This window comes from Suncus etruscus, chromosome 18 (genome assembly GCF_024139225.1).
Source record: "Suncus etruscus isolate mSunEtr1 chromosome 18, mSunEtr1.pri.cur, whole genome shotgun sequence".
In the NCBI taxonomy this organism is placed as follows: Eukaryota; Metazoa; Chordata; class Mammalia; order Eulipotyphla; family Soricidae; genus Suncus; species Suncus etruscus.
In genome coordinates this window covers 29,363,516-29,379,954 of record NC_064865.1, presented here as the reverse complement: position 1 = coordinate 29,379,954, position 16,439 = coordinate 29,363,516, and the positions used below count along the sequence as shown (strand labels likewise).

The 16,439-nt window shown below is 41.6% G+C and overlaps 1 non-coding gene across 1 annotated transcript; it reads left to right on the top strand.

Moving 5' to 3' along the window:
* The first annotated feature begins 15,361 nt into the window (after positions 1-15,361).
* On the top strand, positions 15,362-15,445 carry LOC125996849 (small Cajal body-specific RNA 18). The gene has a single exon (XR_007491514.1). It is a non-coding gene; the product is annotated as a small Cajal body-specific RNA 18 (non-coding RNA).
* The last annotated feature ends 994 nt before the right edge of the window (positions 15,446-16,439 follow it).

The following is a 16,439-nucleotide window of genomic DNA, read 5'->3' as shown; positions in this document are numbered from 1 at the left end:
AGGCACTGGGGATAATATGGGATGCCTGGATTCGAACCAACCACCTTAGATTCTGGGTTGGCTGCTTGTAAGGCAAACGCCGCTGTGCTATCTCTCCAGCCCTAAACAAGAGCAGTTCTTTTTTTTTTTTTTCAGCCACACCCGTTTGATACTCAGGGGTTACTCCTGGCTAAGCTCTCAGAAATCGCCCCTGGCTTGGGGTGACCATATGGGACGCTGGGGGATCTAACGTGGTCCTTCCTTGGCTAGCACTTGCAAGGCAGACACCTTACCTCTAGCGCCACCTCTCTGGCCTCCACAAAAGACCATTCTTTTTTTTTTTTTTTTTGGTTTTTGGGCCACACCCTGTGACGCTCAGGGGTTACTCCTGGCTATGCGCTCAGAAGTTGCTCCTGGCTTCTTGGGGGACCATATGGGATGCCGGGGGATCGAACCGCGGTCCGTCCTAGGCTAGCGCAGGCAAGGCAGGCACCTTACCTCCAGCGCCACCGCCCGGCCCCAAAAGACCATTCTTATGAGCCAGAAAAAGATACAGAATTCCAGATCAGGTACACAGCAGATTCCCTAAGAAGGGAGGCTTGAAAGAAGGCCATACAAAGAATATCAAAAGAATTTAACTGCACCAGCTCTTTCACTTGGCAACAAGCAACAATTAAAGGATTGGTGGGGTTGGACAGGCACAGTTTAGGAAAACTGTATATAAAATAACTTGGCAGAGGAAGAGGTGTGCACATGTCCCCATCTCCTTTTGAGGTGTGGATTTTCTTAGTTTTGCCTTGCCTGCTTGGCCTACAATCTCCTTAAGATGTGGACTGCCACTTCTTATATCTATGCTTGTGATGTGGTCTTGTTATTTTTTTATTTTGGAGGAGGATGTGTTATCTCTTGAGCATGTATCTAGATATAACTCTCCTTCCCTCCTTTTATTGACCAAATTAACATATCTTATTTTATTATTTGTCTTCTCATGACATCCTTTTTTTGTGAGGGACAGATGACTAACCTGAAAAGCCTGGGTAAGATTTAGGACTTTCATGCAAAGAGCTATTCCCGTCATCAGCCTGAGTCCACAGCTCCCCCAGGAAATATTAACAATGATCATCTCCCACTGTGATATCTCCCACTGTGCAGAACAAGTGGGCCCCAGGCACAGTTTAACAACTACCTGGTGGGTCTGGTGAGATGTATGGCCTATACCATGCAGGGACTCACTAGAGACTCTCATCAATTTTTTAGATACTTCTCCAGGTGACCAAGATGGGTAGAGAAGGAAACAGTAGATTGTTATCTTATGACTGACCTCTCTCTTCCCCACTTCACATAAGCCACTTTGGGAACCCTCCTCCACTGATGGGTGTTGCATCTCCCACCAGCAACAAATGGAATAGTATCAAGAACCCAGAAATAAATGTATACATAGAAATAATCTGTGACAAAGGAGTCATGACCATACAACAGAAAAAAAAAAATCCCTTCAAGTAAAGGTACTTGAAAAAACAGGATATGCGAAATTCAAACTGGATTACTTTCTAACACCATACACAAAAATAAATTTAAAATTATTTTAAAGCCTGGATGTAGGAACTTAAATCATAACAATACAAAGATGGTAATATAGGTTAAACATTTCAAAATGCCCCACTACAGATGTCTTTGGAAACTAGATCTCAATGGAAATGAAAGCAAAAATAATCAATCAATTGTTCTGCATGAACTTGTTTTGAGCAGGAAATGGAGGGTCTTGGTAATGAATATTGAACACCACTAAAGAGATAAAGGATCCATTCAGAAACCTGGAAAGACATTGAGATGCAGATTTCAGGCCCAAGCACAGGTTGCCTGAGAGGATAGGCAGCTAAACTTGTGGAAACAAAGTTTTTAGAAGAGCCAGAATGGGTGAACAGATCAAATAATTTCCCCCAGGAAAAGCCCCAGCAACACCTAATTGTGAAAGTGTTTGGTCCCTGGGTGAATATGGAAAATATAGATACTTAACCTTCCCCAAAAAACACCAAGTTAGGTTCTCTCCATTCTTGAGAAACCATTGTTCTATCTTAAAATTGGATCTCTCTCTTCTAACCTCTATTTTCTTTTTTTTTTAATTTTTAAATAAAATTTTAATAACATTTAGGTTTTTTTAATATAATTTTTATTTTGATCATAGTGGTTTATTAACCTCTATTTTCTAATAAACTTCTGTTTGTCTCCTTCTGAAATTATTTTCTGAAAGAGAAGCCGGTGGACCCAAAAGCCTGGAAATGATCTAGGAATGACTTTCTTTGCTGTAATATGCAATCCCTCCTCACTCCAGTCTGTTTCTGACTTCAGAGAAATCAGGTACTAGGAGTCAACTCCCATGATGCTCAGAACAAGTCGATGCCAGGTGCAGCTTGAAGGCTGCTTCATTGGGCTGGCAGAGATGTCAAGTCTTTGCCTAGTCGCTTGACTTGCTCAAAGCAGTCTTTATCAGTCCTAAATCTCCCAGGCATTTTCAGGTTAACAAGGGTATGGAAAGGGAAAGCAGATTTCCTTCTAGTAGCTGCTGCCTCTTTCCAACCCACTTCACATAAGTCACCCAGGAACCTCCACCAGCAACAAAATGTAAAATGCTTTTGTAAATCAAAATGAAATAGTGACAAAAATGTAATGGCTTGAGGCCAGAGTTATAGCACAGCAGTAGGGCATTTACACACAGCCTACCCAAGACTGACCCAGGTTCATCTCCAGCATCCCATATGATCCCCTGAGCCTGCCAGGAGCAATTTCTGAGCACAGACCCAGGAATAACTCAGCGTCATCAAGTGTGGCCCAAAAACAACAAAAAAAAATTATGATGGCTTGATACAAGGGCAATTATCTTGCCCCCAGACTACCATTTTTTTTATATAAATAAACCCCCAGAAATGACCCTTCCAAATGTCTTGTAATTGTGACCAATGGCAGACACTTCCCAGGGACGTATCAATTGAAATTGTAACATCTAGGTAAAGCTAGAACCAGAAGCAGTGACAGAGACTTCCTTAAAGCTTTAGACTCTGAAAATACCGTAGTTCTTAAGACTAAAGATAGGGCTTGTCCAAAGATAACCTCCCGATTATACCACATCTCCCATTATTGTGGTATCATGACCTGCTTAGCTGCTCTAAGAGGATGTGCTCCACTCTTTAAAGAACTTGGACAAACTAAGATCAAGTCTGCATGATTTGGGTCTGAAACTCCATGATTTGGGTCTGGGAATCCAACTAATAAAACGCCTTGAAATTCTTAAACTTTTCTTAAACTTTCTTAAACTTTTTTTTTTTAGGACTCTGAGTTTCTTTGTGCAACCCCATCACAGAATGAAAAGACAGACCACCAAAGGGGACAAGATACTCAAACATCATACTTGATAAGGGTTCAGTATCCAAGCTACCTAGAGAACTTATAAAATTATTAGAGAAAGTTCGAGGAATCAAGATTGCAGCCCAAGATAATGAAGGAGAAAAGTGTTTATTTGCACGGACCAAGAGTTCAGGTAGCCCTGTCAATTCTTGGTCCTAAATAAAGGGTCTACTCTGCTATTATGTCATCAACTGTAAAAAGAAGCAAGCAAAGCCAGTGGGCTTACACAGCTAAACTGCACTTAAAGCTGATGTGGCTTTGAAAAATAAAGCGTTTGTAAAGAACTAATGTTTTGCTTCAGCTGCTTTGCTCCATTGATTTGGGCCTCTCTATGCTCATAAATCTTCACCACCTTCCTTCACTGCCCCTTATGCCTGTAAATCTCTTCCAGTTTCTCTCATACTCCCAAATTTCCAGTTTCTCTCTAAAATGTAACCCAAAATTTCTATTAAAAGATAGGCAGAGGGCCCGGAGAGATAGCACAGCGGCGTTTGCCTTGCAAGCAGCCGATCCAGGACCAAAGGTGGTTGGTTCGAATCCTGGTGTCCCATATGGTCCCCCGTGCCTGCCAGGAGCTATTTCTGAGCAGACAGCCAGGAGTAACCCCTGAGCACCGCCGGGTGTGGCCCATAAACCAAAAAAAAAAAAAAAAAAAAAAAGATAGGCAGAAAATTTAAATACACACTTACCACCAAAGTACAGAGTGATAGTGACAGATATTGGAAAGGTGTCATCAACAATGATTACTCAGGCAAATATACTAAAATACAAGATAAGATAAAAGTATCACACAGTATGATTGTGAAAAGGGTTTACATCAAAATAAAAAACAATTACTGGTGAGAATATGAAGAAAAAGAAATGTTGGTGGGAATGCAGACTGGTACAACCATTTGGAAAATAAAACACTTTCTCAAGAAGCAAAAAGTTGAATCCTATTTAAGGGTATCAAAAAAATGTGAAATAGGGACTGGAGTGGTAGTACATGCGGTAAGGCATCTTGCCTTGCTCGCGCTAGCCTAGGACGGACCATGGTTCAATCTCCCAACATCTCATGTGGTCCCTCAACCCAGGAGCGATTTTTGGGCACATAGCCCATATCTTGAGATAAAAAACATGGCAGAGCAGATAAAGAAAGAAAGAAAAGAAGAAAAATAAATAAATAAATAAATATAAATGGGGACAATCACTTCAATAACCACACCAAAACAAAGAAATCGACAAAAAGTAGATAGATAAATAAAAAAAAAAACCTGTTTTGTGCTTGTTGCCTCTTTTTTTTTCCCTCCTGCACAGGCACAATAAATATTGGGGTATTCGAAAAGGAATTTTCTTGGCCTAAGAGATACAGGGTTTCTCCACCCTTGGAGTATATTGTCATGGGATTAACTATAGACTCCATTCAGGTTCATTTACTCTCCCCTCCGTGCTTTTGTGATGTTTGGAAGACTTCTGCTCTGTCCTGGGTGACATTCATCCTTGTAAACAGAAAACAGAACAAAACACTTATACACAAACTTCATAGTTTTATTGGGAAGATGATCTTCATGAATAAAACACTTGTGTATAATTGTGGAGTTCAATTGAATAAAAGAACTTTAGAGAAGAGAACAAATAGTGGATAAAATAGATGAAGGGAATTTCATGAAGAATTTGAAAATAGTTGTATTGAAGAGTAAGAATAGGGGCCGGAGAGATAGCATGGAGGTAAGGCATTTGCCTTTCATGCAGAAGGTCATCGGTTCAAATCCCAGCGTCCTATATGGTCCTCTGTGCCTGCCAGGAGCAATTTCTGAGCATGGAGCCAGGAGTAACCCCTGAACACTGCCAGGTGTGATCCAAAAACCACAAAAAAAAAAAAAAAAAAAAAGTAAGAATAGTTAATAAGACTGATGAGAAGCTTAAGTAGGAAATCTAGAGAGAGAAGTACAGAGGTAAAGACCCAAAAAGCTCTAATGAGCCCAAACAGGGAAGAATTTATTTAGGAAAGTAGTTTATATCTATGCCATATGATATTTATTTTTCCAAAACAAGACACATTGCAAGAATTTCAAATCAATTTAAATAAATACTAAGTGTAAGTAACGAAAGGTGGTTTTTCCATACCACGTAAGTATGGATTTTGTGTCTGTGTGTGTTTTTTTTTGAGGGGCAGGCACAGCAAGGGTGCTCAGAGGAACATACAGAATATACCTGGGATTAAACCCAGGTTCACCAAGTGCAAGGCAAGCACCCTCCCCACTGTACTATCATTCTGATTCCTGCACAGATTTTTAATGTTGGAACACATTAGGAAGCAGGCACAGTTCTGCTTAGATCCTTTTTCCTGTATTCTTAGGAAGGTTTTGAAACTCTACTAATCAAGAATTCATGAAATGTACATAAAATACACTCAAAATTCCAATTATTTACTCTGTCAATTGTCAATCTAAGAAACCTAATGTATAGCCTCAATTCAGGTAGATCTATTTCTATACATAAATTTCCACCTCACATATCTTCCTACTTCAGTTTTCTAGGGACTTAGGGGAAGCTGTCTGCAGTAGAAGAAACAGCATGTTATTTTTAGTTAGACTGCTCACAGAACACATGATCTATGAAAACAGTTAAACTGGCAAGCTAGTAATTCCATCTGACATATGTATTTTAATTTAAGGACAGAAAAACCTCTTGTTTTCTGAACTTTTGAGTTTGCTTCTTAGATATCATAGTGACTAAAATCTAAGTATCAATTTACTTATATCTATTTCACTATTCAATCACTCTGGCACCTGAAATAGAAATTTTTATTTTATTTTATTTATAAATGTTTATATATGTACATAATGTATGCACATTATGTGCAAAAAATATACACATTCAAAACTGGCTGTTCATTGTAATATCTTTGTAATAGAAAACAAGAAAACATACATTTTATATTTAAATGGCCAAAGTATAAAATATTAGAAGTGCATATAATCGTACATATGGTATTTTTATCGATTCTAAAACGCACTTTAAAAAGATATATTGAATAGAATTTTTTCTTTTATGACTTTTTCTTTTTGCATTTACATACAATATGCAATTTTCATTTATGTAATTGCATAAAATTGCAATGAATAATGGTTCAGATTTTAAAAATATATTAAGAGCTTTTCAAGTAAGGTCACAACAAATTTTTAATAATGATCCTCCCTCCTTTCCATTCTTCTCACAGACAACTACTGCCAGTGCATTCTAATTTTTATCCAGCCCTTTTCTCCCTCTTTCATTAAATTCAATTTTGGAAATTCATCGGACAATCTAGTCATTTCTAGCCAGGAGCACTCTGAGGCATGTATAAATATTGAAGTGAGCAAGTTGTGCAAAGCTTGCAATACCTTCAGCTTCCTTCCTCCCTCCTTTCCTCCTTTCCTCCTTCCTTCCTCCCGCTCTTCCTTCCTTCCTCCATCCCTTCCAGCCTCCCTCCTTTCCTCCCTCCCTTCTTTTCTCCCTCCCTCACATTCTTTAATTTTGTCAGTTTTGAGGCCACACATGGCAGATCACCCCAGAATCAAATCCTGAGTCAAATCCAGGCCAATTTTGATTGACCACATGTAAGGCTACATACTATCTGTCTGTACTATCTCTGGGGAGCCCCAACCACAATCCTTTTCTCTTGAGCAATTCTGTGTTTGTAATCATTGGTTCATCCTTGATTATTGAGGATTTTCCACAACCACATATAAAATGAAGCTCCTTCCAAGCAAAAACAATCTGGAAAACTGTTAAAAAAAATACACAGTTGAGGTTAACATAAACTAATATGCATATGCATGGAAATATAAAAAATACTTTGCCTTCAATGTTTCAGGAGTTACACAAATATTGTGGCTTTAAATTGCTTTGTGTACCACTAAGAAATGTTATAATGTACATCTGGAGACTTGAGGGACAAAGCAATTGTACATGGGTTCTGTTTTATTTCTTGTTAATGTTCCTTGACTTTATGTTCAAAATTAAGGTGTCAGCAAGGGGATTTCTTCTGAGAACTCTGTTTATTGGTGATTGTCCTTCCATGGTAACTTTATCTTGTCCTCTTTCTTTGCATCATTGTTCTCATAAATAAAAAAAAAATACACAGAATGGAGCTTGCCTTGCACGTGGCCCACAGGCATTCCATCTCCAGCATCCTCTAGGAAATCTGAGAATCACCACTACTCCTCCCTGAGTGCAGAGTCTGGAGTAACCAGAGTATGGCAGGGTGTGGTTCTCCAAAACAAAAATACACATATTTTTGTTCAATGCATCCCCCTCATTGACATAAAAAGATAAATAAAAAGCTGCGCAAGATCTGCAATGAAAGGTCTTCTGAAAGAAGGGAAAAAATGGACAACGTGGCATTAAAGTTGAGTCTAAATAGTCATGAGAGCTGCAGAGACACCATTTTAGGCAGAGGGTGCAAAGGAGTGCAAGGAGAAAGAGGAAACAGTATAGTTTGCTTTGGTTGAGGGGTTCATTTAGTTATGAGACTTTCCCTTAGAGGAGTGAGAATAAAAAAAAGTAGAAGAAACTCTGGGTCGGAGCCGTGTAGCATCGGTAGGGCATTTGCCTTACACGCGGCTGACCTAGGACTGACCGCGGTTCGTTCCCCCAGCTTCCATAAGGTCCCCCACGCCAGGAGCGATTTCTGAGCGCATAGTCAGGAGTAACCCCATGAGTGTCACCGGGTGTGGCCCAAAAACAAAAACAAAACCAAAAACAAAAAGAGTAGCAGAAACTAAACTTGCAGGAATTGTATTGTTAATACTATTTTTAAAAAACATTTTTTAATTTTTTTTGAATTTTGTTTTAATTGTTTAAATTTTGAATTGGGCCCGGGAGTCTTAAGTTATTTAGGGGTGCCCAGCCCCAGAGATAGTGAAATGGGTAAAGTGCTTGCCTTACATAAAGCAACCTGGGCTCAATCCATGGTGTTCATCCCATTCTCCCAGCCCTTCTGCATGTAGTCCTCAAACAAAATAAAACAAAAACAGACGACATCCGCAAGTTTGGGTATCAGGACGTCAAGTGCATTGATTAGGAAGACTGCGTGGAGGTGGAGGACTGGGTATTCGCACCGATTTCAATCCAGGGGAGACCATCAGGCCGGGTGCCACAGGGAGCCGGGCTCCCGGGCAGGAGCCAGCGTGGGTGGGCTCCGCTCATAACCATAACCCTCGCACTCACCACCGCTCATGCAAGCACACCAGAGCCTCTGCCCTGGAGCCACCGCCGGCAGCTGGCCGAGTTTTCACCGTACACGGAGGCTCGGCCGTTGGGAGAGTGAGACGGGTGCGCCTCGCGGGCTCCCGCGGGGTACCCGGGGAAGGCTGCGGAGGGTCGGGCGCTGCCCCAACTGCACGATCCAGTGCACTTAAGAGTGAAACCCAACCCTGCAGAGCCCAACGAAAGGAAACACTTTGCCGGAACCAAGACCCCAAACCCCTTGAGCGCAGCTAACTGGAGACATATTTTGAAAGGCCTCTGGGGTTGGTAGGATTTCAAGGTGTGCTTCCGGCATGGAAATGCCTAAATCTATCCAATAACGCTGTCTAATAATATTGATGCCGATACAGTCTTTCGTCTGAGAACATAAAATATTTTCTGTTAACATATGGTCCCCTGAGCATCACCAGAAGTAGTTCCTGAGTGCAAAGCCAGGAGTAATCCCTGAGTATCACTGGTGTGATTCCCAAAACGAAAACAAACCAACAAAGGTTTTCTGTTAAATGTGTATGTTCCAAAATGCAGAAAAGGCTGAAGTACGTGTGCATACACATATATGTATATGGAGTGTATATGCTTAGATATTATATGTAGACACTATGAATATAGACACATATACAAATAGCCTTAGTATATCTGAACAAAATTGACAGATATCCTTTTTAATTAAGAGTGAAAGTCCAAAAAAAAGAGTGAAAGTCCTCCATGAAAACGAATCTCAAGAGGACTGGAGCTGGGGAGAGGATACCAAGTACTGATGCGCTTGCTTTTTTATGTGGGGTCCCCTAGCCAGCACTGCATCATCCCCTGAATAATGCCTGCAACAACCATCAATCACCTTGCAGGGACCCAGCTCGGAGCACATTAGTTATAAACCGCCATCCCCCAAGCAAAAAATAAAATAAAATAAAATAAAGAAAAAATAAATAAATAAAGCTGAACCATCTGCTAACTTGAGGGATTGAGGGGGGACCATGTATATATAATTCATTTAAAGGTTAAATAAACTGTGACCTTCCTAAATTAATAAGTGCCATGCAAGATTTATAAAGCCTGGCACACAATGCCCTGCCCTATCTTCCATGGGAGTTGTTGCCTTGCCTAGAGGAGAAGTAATGAAACAGTGACACACAGGATGACTAAGGAGGCTCAGTTCCCAGGAGAGTGGGTTTGTACTAAAAAAGCTGAGCTCTGTTCTCTTGATACTTAGTTGTCCCCCAATCTACTGCCTACACACACTGGGGCTTGGGAGCTAAACTGGCCTTCCACCCCAACTGGTTGCTAAACTACTAATAATAATGAGGTGAAACCAGGATTGTATTCAGGCCTCAACTCAACCCCTCAAGCACAAAATTGTGTTGCTGTCTTCTATTTACCACCTGAAAAGGAGTGACTAAGCTACTATCCTTAAACAGCACATCTTAGGGGAATGCAGAGCAAGAGGGAGTGGTCCTGGGGAGAGTTGCTCAGCAGAAGAAACAAGACTAAACCAGTTTGTTCAACATAGATCAGAGTGCTGATCCTTGACACACACACACACACACACACACACACACACACACTACACACACCGCCTCGTTTTGATACTAAAAATCACACTCAGTGACAGAGAATACACAGCAATAAAGCATGCAACTCCTATAGAAGCATAATCTCACCGCAAAAATTTCTCTCTTCTATTTGTTTGGTTTTGGGTCCCATCCAACAAAGATGTTCAGAGGTAACTCTTGGCTCTGCACTGAGGAATTAATTCTTGGTGGTGCTGGGGACCAGATGAGATGCTGAGGATTGAACAGAGATTGGCCACATGCAACTCAAGCACCCTAAGCGCTGTACTATCTCTCCAGAACACAAATTCCAATATCTTTCTGCCCCTGTATGATTTGATGCCATCCCTTTCCCACCTTTCTCCTTTTAGAAACTTTCTCCAGAGGTGATGCTCAAAAGGCTGGAACACGGGCTTTGCATGAGAGAGCTCCAGGTTCCATCTCAAGATCCCCTGTCACTTAATGGTTCCCCTGAGCATCACTAAGCATAGGCCCAGGAGTAGATAGCACCTGAGCACTGTGAGGTGTGGTCCCAAAATTTTAAAAGTAAATAAATAAACACCTTTCCTTAACCTTTGCTTAGAGAGCTAACCAAGACACCTTGTCTTGTGATATCTGTCATCTTGTGGCACTGATGCTCACAAACAATAACCAGAGTCTAAACTATTTTTTGGTTTTAAGTTCTTTTTTTAATATATTTTTATTTAAGTAACATGATCATAGTTGGGTTACAGTCATAACCAGAACACCCCCCCTTCACCAGTGTAACATTACCCCCTCCACCCTTCACATCCCCTGCCTGTATTCGAGACAGGCATTCTCCTACAGTTATTTGTTTTTAAGTTCAGTAAGTTGTATTTTTTTTTCTTAAAGGATAAGAGTAAAAAATATAATAAAGGTGTGATAGTGGCAATCACTGTTGTTTGCATAGGTCCAGAAAAATGGGAGAAATGGAAAAAAATCCTTGACCTGATTACAAAAAGGCCTCACCACAGAAGTTTATTGGCATAAGACTGACTCTGGATTCCAGGCATACCAGTCCATCCAACTCCAGCCATTCTCAAGGTCCCAGTGAAACTTTTTTACACTTCAGCTATTGTTGGTATCAGATTCTTAAATTTAAAGACTCAGGGTTCTGTGCATTTCTTTCATCGATGTCAGGCTGTTGTGGAGCATCCTCTAGTTTCAGCATACCATTCAATGTGGAGCAATCTGCCCTTTATGCAGACTGTTGCTGAGTCGTCTGTGTGTTGGGAGCACTCTTTGGAGTAAGTCAATGCCAAAGCAGTGGTAGGTCTTTGTAGTGTGAAATAATTAACGATGGGGCTGGATGGCGGTGGATGGGGGCCTTTGTGCTTAGGCCCCAGCCACGTGGCTTCATCCCCATCCAGCCGGCGGATCCCAAGCCCAGGTGATCGGCGTAATCAAGACTCACTCACAGGCAGGCTTCAGGAAGAATCATCTTTATTTAGGCCCTAGCCACCACATGTGTGTGGCCTATCTCATAACCTTTTAAGCCCTAGTTATTCTTGGCCCTGCATCTTATAATTCAACCATCTTCCTCCAAGCCCAGCAGCGCAAACAGGCAAAGCGCCAAAAGGCCCAAAAAGCCAAAAGGGCCGAATTCCCTTGGTCCAAGCCTTATATAACATTTCCCAGACCCCTCCCAGGAATGGGAGGGTTTAGCAGGTAAGGTTACACCTACAATCCGGTTCCCAAGACCCCTCCCAGAAAAGGGTGGGTCTAGGGTCTTAAATAGGTACACCCACATTTCCTCCTTTTCTTAATATTTTTATGCACCAACGTAATAGAGTGAAAATTAATATACCAGCCCTTTTCAAAAACATATTATTAGCAAAATATACTTTACACCTGTAACCTAAAATTGTATTAATGCTTTTTTACCAAGCACTATTACGGAACTTTCATGTTCCTATACTTTTAAACTATATTGGGGGAACTTCATTGTTCCTATAACTTTTCTATACACAAGTACTGCAGCATACATGCATAACATACATTTTAAAAACAGGCTAAGTACATTAAAATACACAGTAAAACATTTTGCAATTGAAAATATTAACTTTGAAAGACAACAAAACACAATTAAATTATAAAGAAAATGACTAAGACAAAGATGCAGGTGGTTAGAAATTAGATGTTAAACTGTATTACCTCCCTTTTTTTATTTTTTAACCACTAACTAAAATTTATCCCATCACCAACTATGAGTAAACTATAAGACTACCCGCTTAGTCCCTACACCTAAAATCATAAGTTCAGATGATTAATTTGTTTCACGCTGATCTCACCACGTGGCTTTTGTAAACTTTTAAAGTTTAGATGTTGGTTTGTCCCACGCTGATCTTACCACGTGGCTTTCTTTTATAGTTTCAGGCCCCGCAGACGGTTCTGTAGACCATGAGGTTGCAGGTTCCGCTGCCGATTCGCTTGCTGTTTTACCTTTGTGACCTGGAGGATGGATTCCAGGTTTTTTGCTTTTCCGGGCCAAGCCGATCCCAGCCGAGATCCCAGCCGAGCCGAGCCCAGCCGCTTTTCCCCTCTGGGCATCACTTTGGACGGTTTTTTTCGCTCCTGCTGTTTTACCTTTTCAGGCTTGCAGCGGAGCAAAAGCTGAGCTGAGCTGAGCTGAGGCGTTCCTGCTTTTGGGCCGATAGGAGCTTTTCGCCGCTTTTCCGATGCTGGAGGGGCTTCACCGCTGCCTTTTCTTTTCTCCGGGTGCACTTTGGAAGCAGCTTATGGCCCACATCTTCACAGGGCGCTTTCCAAGTGATTTAAACTAAAAGTTCAGTCCGAAATTTCCAAAGTCGAAATCCAAATTCAAGCCAAAGGTCATTTTCAGAAAATCAGTCCATTTTCAATAGTCTTTTTTCTCCTCCTTTTCCAATTTAGACTTTTAATAAGTCTTTGAAGAGGCCCAGGTTTTTGTTTCTTGTAACAAAGTTTCAGTTCTGGGCCTGGGCCTAGGCTGGAGGTGATGCAAGCTTCCACCTCTGTTGTTTTAATTGCCCTTCTTTCCCTAGAAGGGGTCACGGCCATATTTGAACATTGTTGCACGTGACCCAGGGTTTTGGGCTCAGTGCACCCGAAAAGAGCCAAAATGAAACTGAAAAGCAGAAATCTCACCATGATCACTGTTTTCTTGGGTCCAGGATTCAGGTCAAAGTTCGGAGCGCCATTTGTTGTGTAAAATAATTAACGATGGGGCTGGATGGCGATGGATGGAGGCCTTTGTGCTTAGGCCCCAGCCACGTGGCTTCATCCCCATCCAGCTGGCGGGTTCCAGGCCCAGGTGATCGGCGTAATCAAGACTCACTCACAGGCAGGCTTCAGGAAGAATCATCTTTATTCAGGCCCTAGCCACCACATGTGTGTGGCCTATCTCATAACCTTTTAAGCCCTTGTTATTCTTGGCCCTGCATCTAAACTCCTTTCAGCCATCTTCCCTTTGGGCTCCATGCTGGTCAAAGACCAGAACACAGAAACCCAGAAGCCAGAGCGCCCAGCAGCGCAGAACGGGCAAAGAGCCAAAAAGGCCAAAAGCCAAAAAGGGCCGAATTCCCTTGGTCCAAGCCTTATATAACATTTCCCAGACCCCTCCCAGGAATGGGAGGGTTTAGCAGGTAAGGTTACACCTACAATCCGGTTCCCAAGACCCCTCCCAGAAAAGGGTGGGTCTAGGGTCTTAAATAGGTACACCCACAGGTCTTCCCTGGTAGAGACTTGGATCCTGGTAATGTTATAGACAATTGTGGTTGTTTCATAGATGGTATCCATTGTTCAGGTGTGTGTGGGCGATGCCCATTTTTCTGAGGCCTGAACCAAATCATTATGCCAATGTTCAGGGTAAAAGGCCTAATTACATTACCAAATTTGTGTTTCTTATCTAATAGATAAGAACTTGTTTGCATATGTATTATTTTCCCATTTTAATGTGCCTATGCAAAAGAGAAGCAATGCCAAAGATATTGTTGGTGCATCTGGGGGCCGACGAATAAAGTCCAACATTCCCCGTAACTTGGTACATACATGAAATTTATAGAGATACTCTTCTACCAGATCTCAAAGGGGGAAAATCAAATAATCAAGTAACAAATCCAGTAGGCAAAATTGTCACTATATGAGGATATTCTAAAAGAGTTATAGATGTTAAGGGAATACATCTGAGATATACAAAGAAGATACACGTGACCCTTTTATGTTTTAAAAATAGTCAAGAGGAGGAAGGGTGTTTCCGAGACACCACTTTGGTCAGTGATTTGGAGAAGCGAAGAGATCATGGAGCCATGTCCTCCCCTTATTGCCTGCTGAAGCTTCTGACACCCGGAGAGGCGTTTGCTTCCTAATTGCTGGAAGTTGAAAGTTCAGCAGTCCCTTCCCTGCCCCTTGCAGGAACAAGGAAGCCTGGGGTCTCTTTTAAATTGAACTTCACTGGAACCCACTTGCTGGGACCCTGAGCAGTTGTCCATGAATAACCCTGGAAACGGGGAGGAAGGAGAGAAAAGGCTGTGGGGGGCAGCCAAGGCTGCATCTTCACCTTATCTTGGCCAAAAAGCCTACAGCATGGAACCTTGCCGTGATGCATTGCCTGCTGAAGCTTCAAACTACACCAAAAAAATTACTGTGACAGATATGTAATCCACATTGGCCAAAACGAAAATTCTTAGTACAGAAAAATGGTTAAATGTGGGGTAACAAGAGCTGGGAGTGAGGGAGTAAAGGAATAAAACCAGCGCCTGAACAGCGTTCAGATAATGACAAGCACATGAAAAACAATAATATCCATATATTTCTCATAAAGTTCCGCACGGGGGCACAATGAACAGGTTTAATAAGAAAAGTACCCTGGTAAGTCCTAATGTCAGAACCTATTGTGCTGCTATTCCCACCTAGGAACTCTCCAAGGAGTTCTTATGCACACCAGCCATGTGGCCAGGCAAAGCCCTGGAGTACCGGAGGAAGGAGATAGAGAGGTGCTGGGGTGACCCATGTCCCGCACCCCTTCCTAGGCCTGGTTACAGAGGCCTTTGGCATGGCGGAGGACTGCCAAACGCCACGCTGGCAGGACCTCCTGGCTCGGTTCCCAGGAAGGAAAGAGATCCCTCCGGAGCCAGAAGGCCAGGTCAGAGCCCCCACCCCAGACCCTCCCTTTGGAGCGGGGAAGGAAATGGGAAAAGCCTGGGTCGATGATGACGAGATAACTGTGCAATCTGAGGTCTTAAGAACTCGGTGATGGAGCATGTTCTGAGAACGGGCTGAGACCGAAAATAGATAGATAGATAGATAGATAGATAGATAGATAGATAGATAGATAGATAAATGTCCTAATAGAAATATTTGTAGTTCCCAAATCAACTCAGGAAACTAGAGGGCAATCTAGTCCAACAAAGACCAAGATCCTTTGTCAACTCTCACTCCTTAGCTAACTATTTGGTACTCTGCATTTCTGCTTGCACTGATTAACTATGATCAGGCAATTTGAAATTATGTGTATTTCTAATATCTTGACACCCACGATGGTTTAGTAGTATCAAGTAATCAATGATATCTCAATAGTATGGAATGGCCTGTCTCAATTCTGCTTCTGTTTAAGGCCAGTACTCATGAAATATGATTAAAGGCCATAGTTAACACACAGGCTAATCCATTAATATTTCTTGCATTAAAGAAAGCAAACCCTGGCACTCCAACAAGGATATAACTAAATTGACACATTCAGCTTAATTCAGAATCATAATGTGTTTGGTGCTACAACCAGAAGAAATGGTTTTTAAATCTCTGCATGACCACCCTTGCAGGGGTCCTCAAACTTTTTAAACAGGGGGCCAGTTCACTGTCCCTCAGACCATTGGAGGGTCTGACTATAGTAAAAACAAAACTTATGAACGAATTCTTATGCACACTGCATATATCTTATTTTGCAATGAAGAAACAAAACAGATACAAATACAATATGTGGCCCGCGGGCCATAGTTTGAGGACCACTGCGAGTGACACAGCCATCCAAACTAGAAGTGACACATCTATCCAACTGAGGTAATAGTAGATGTCATATAAAGATTGAAAGGAACTTAATTAGATATTACTAGTTCACAGGTTAAAAAAAATCATTCCAGTGGCAAAGTAATGTATACATAGCTAACAGGTATATTTTTAAATTTACATCCCATTTTGCCTTTTACAATAAAAGCCAATACAATTCTGAATTTGGGCACATGAACCATTGGGACCTGTGGCTACATAGGGGGTAAAAAGGTG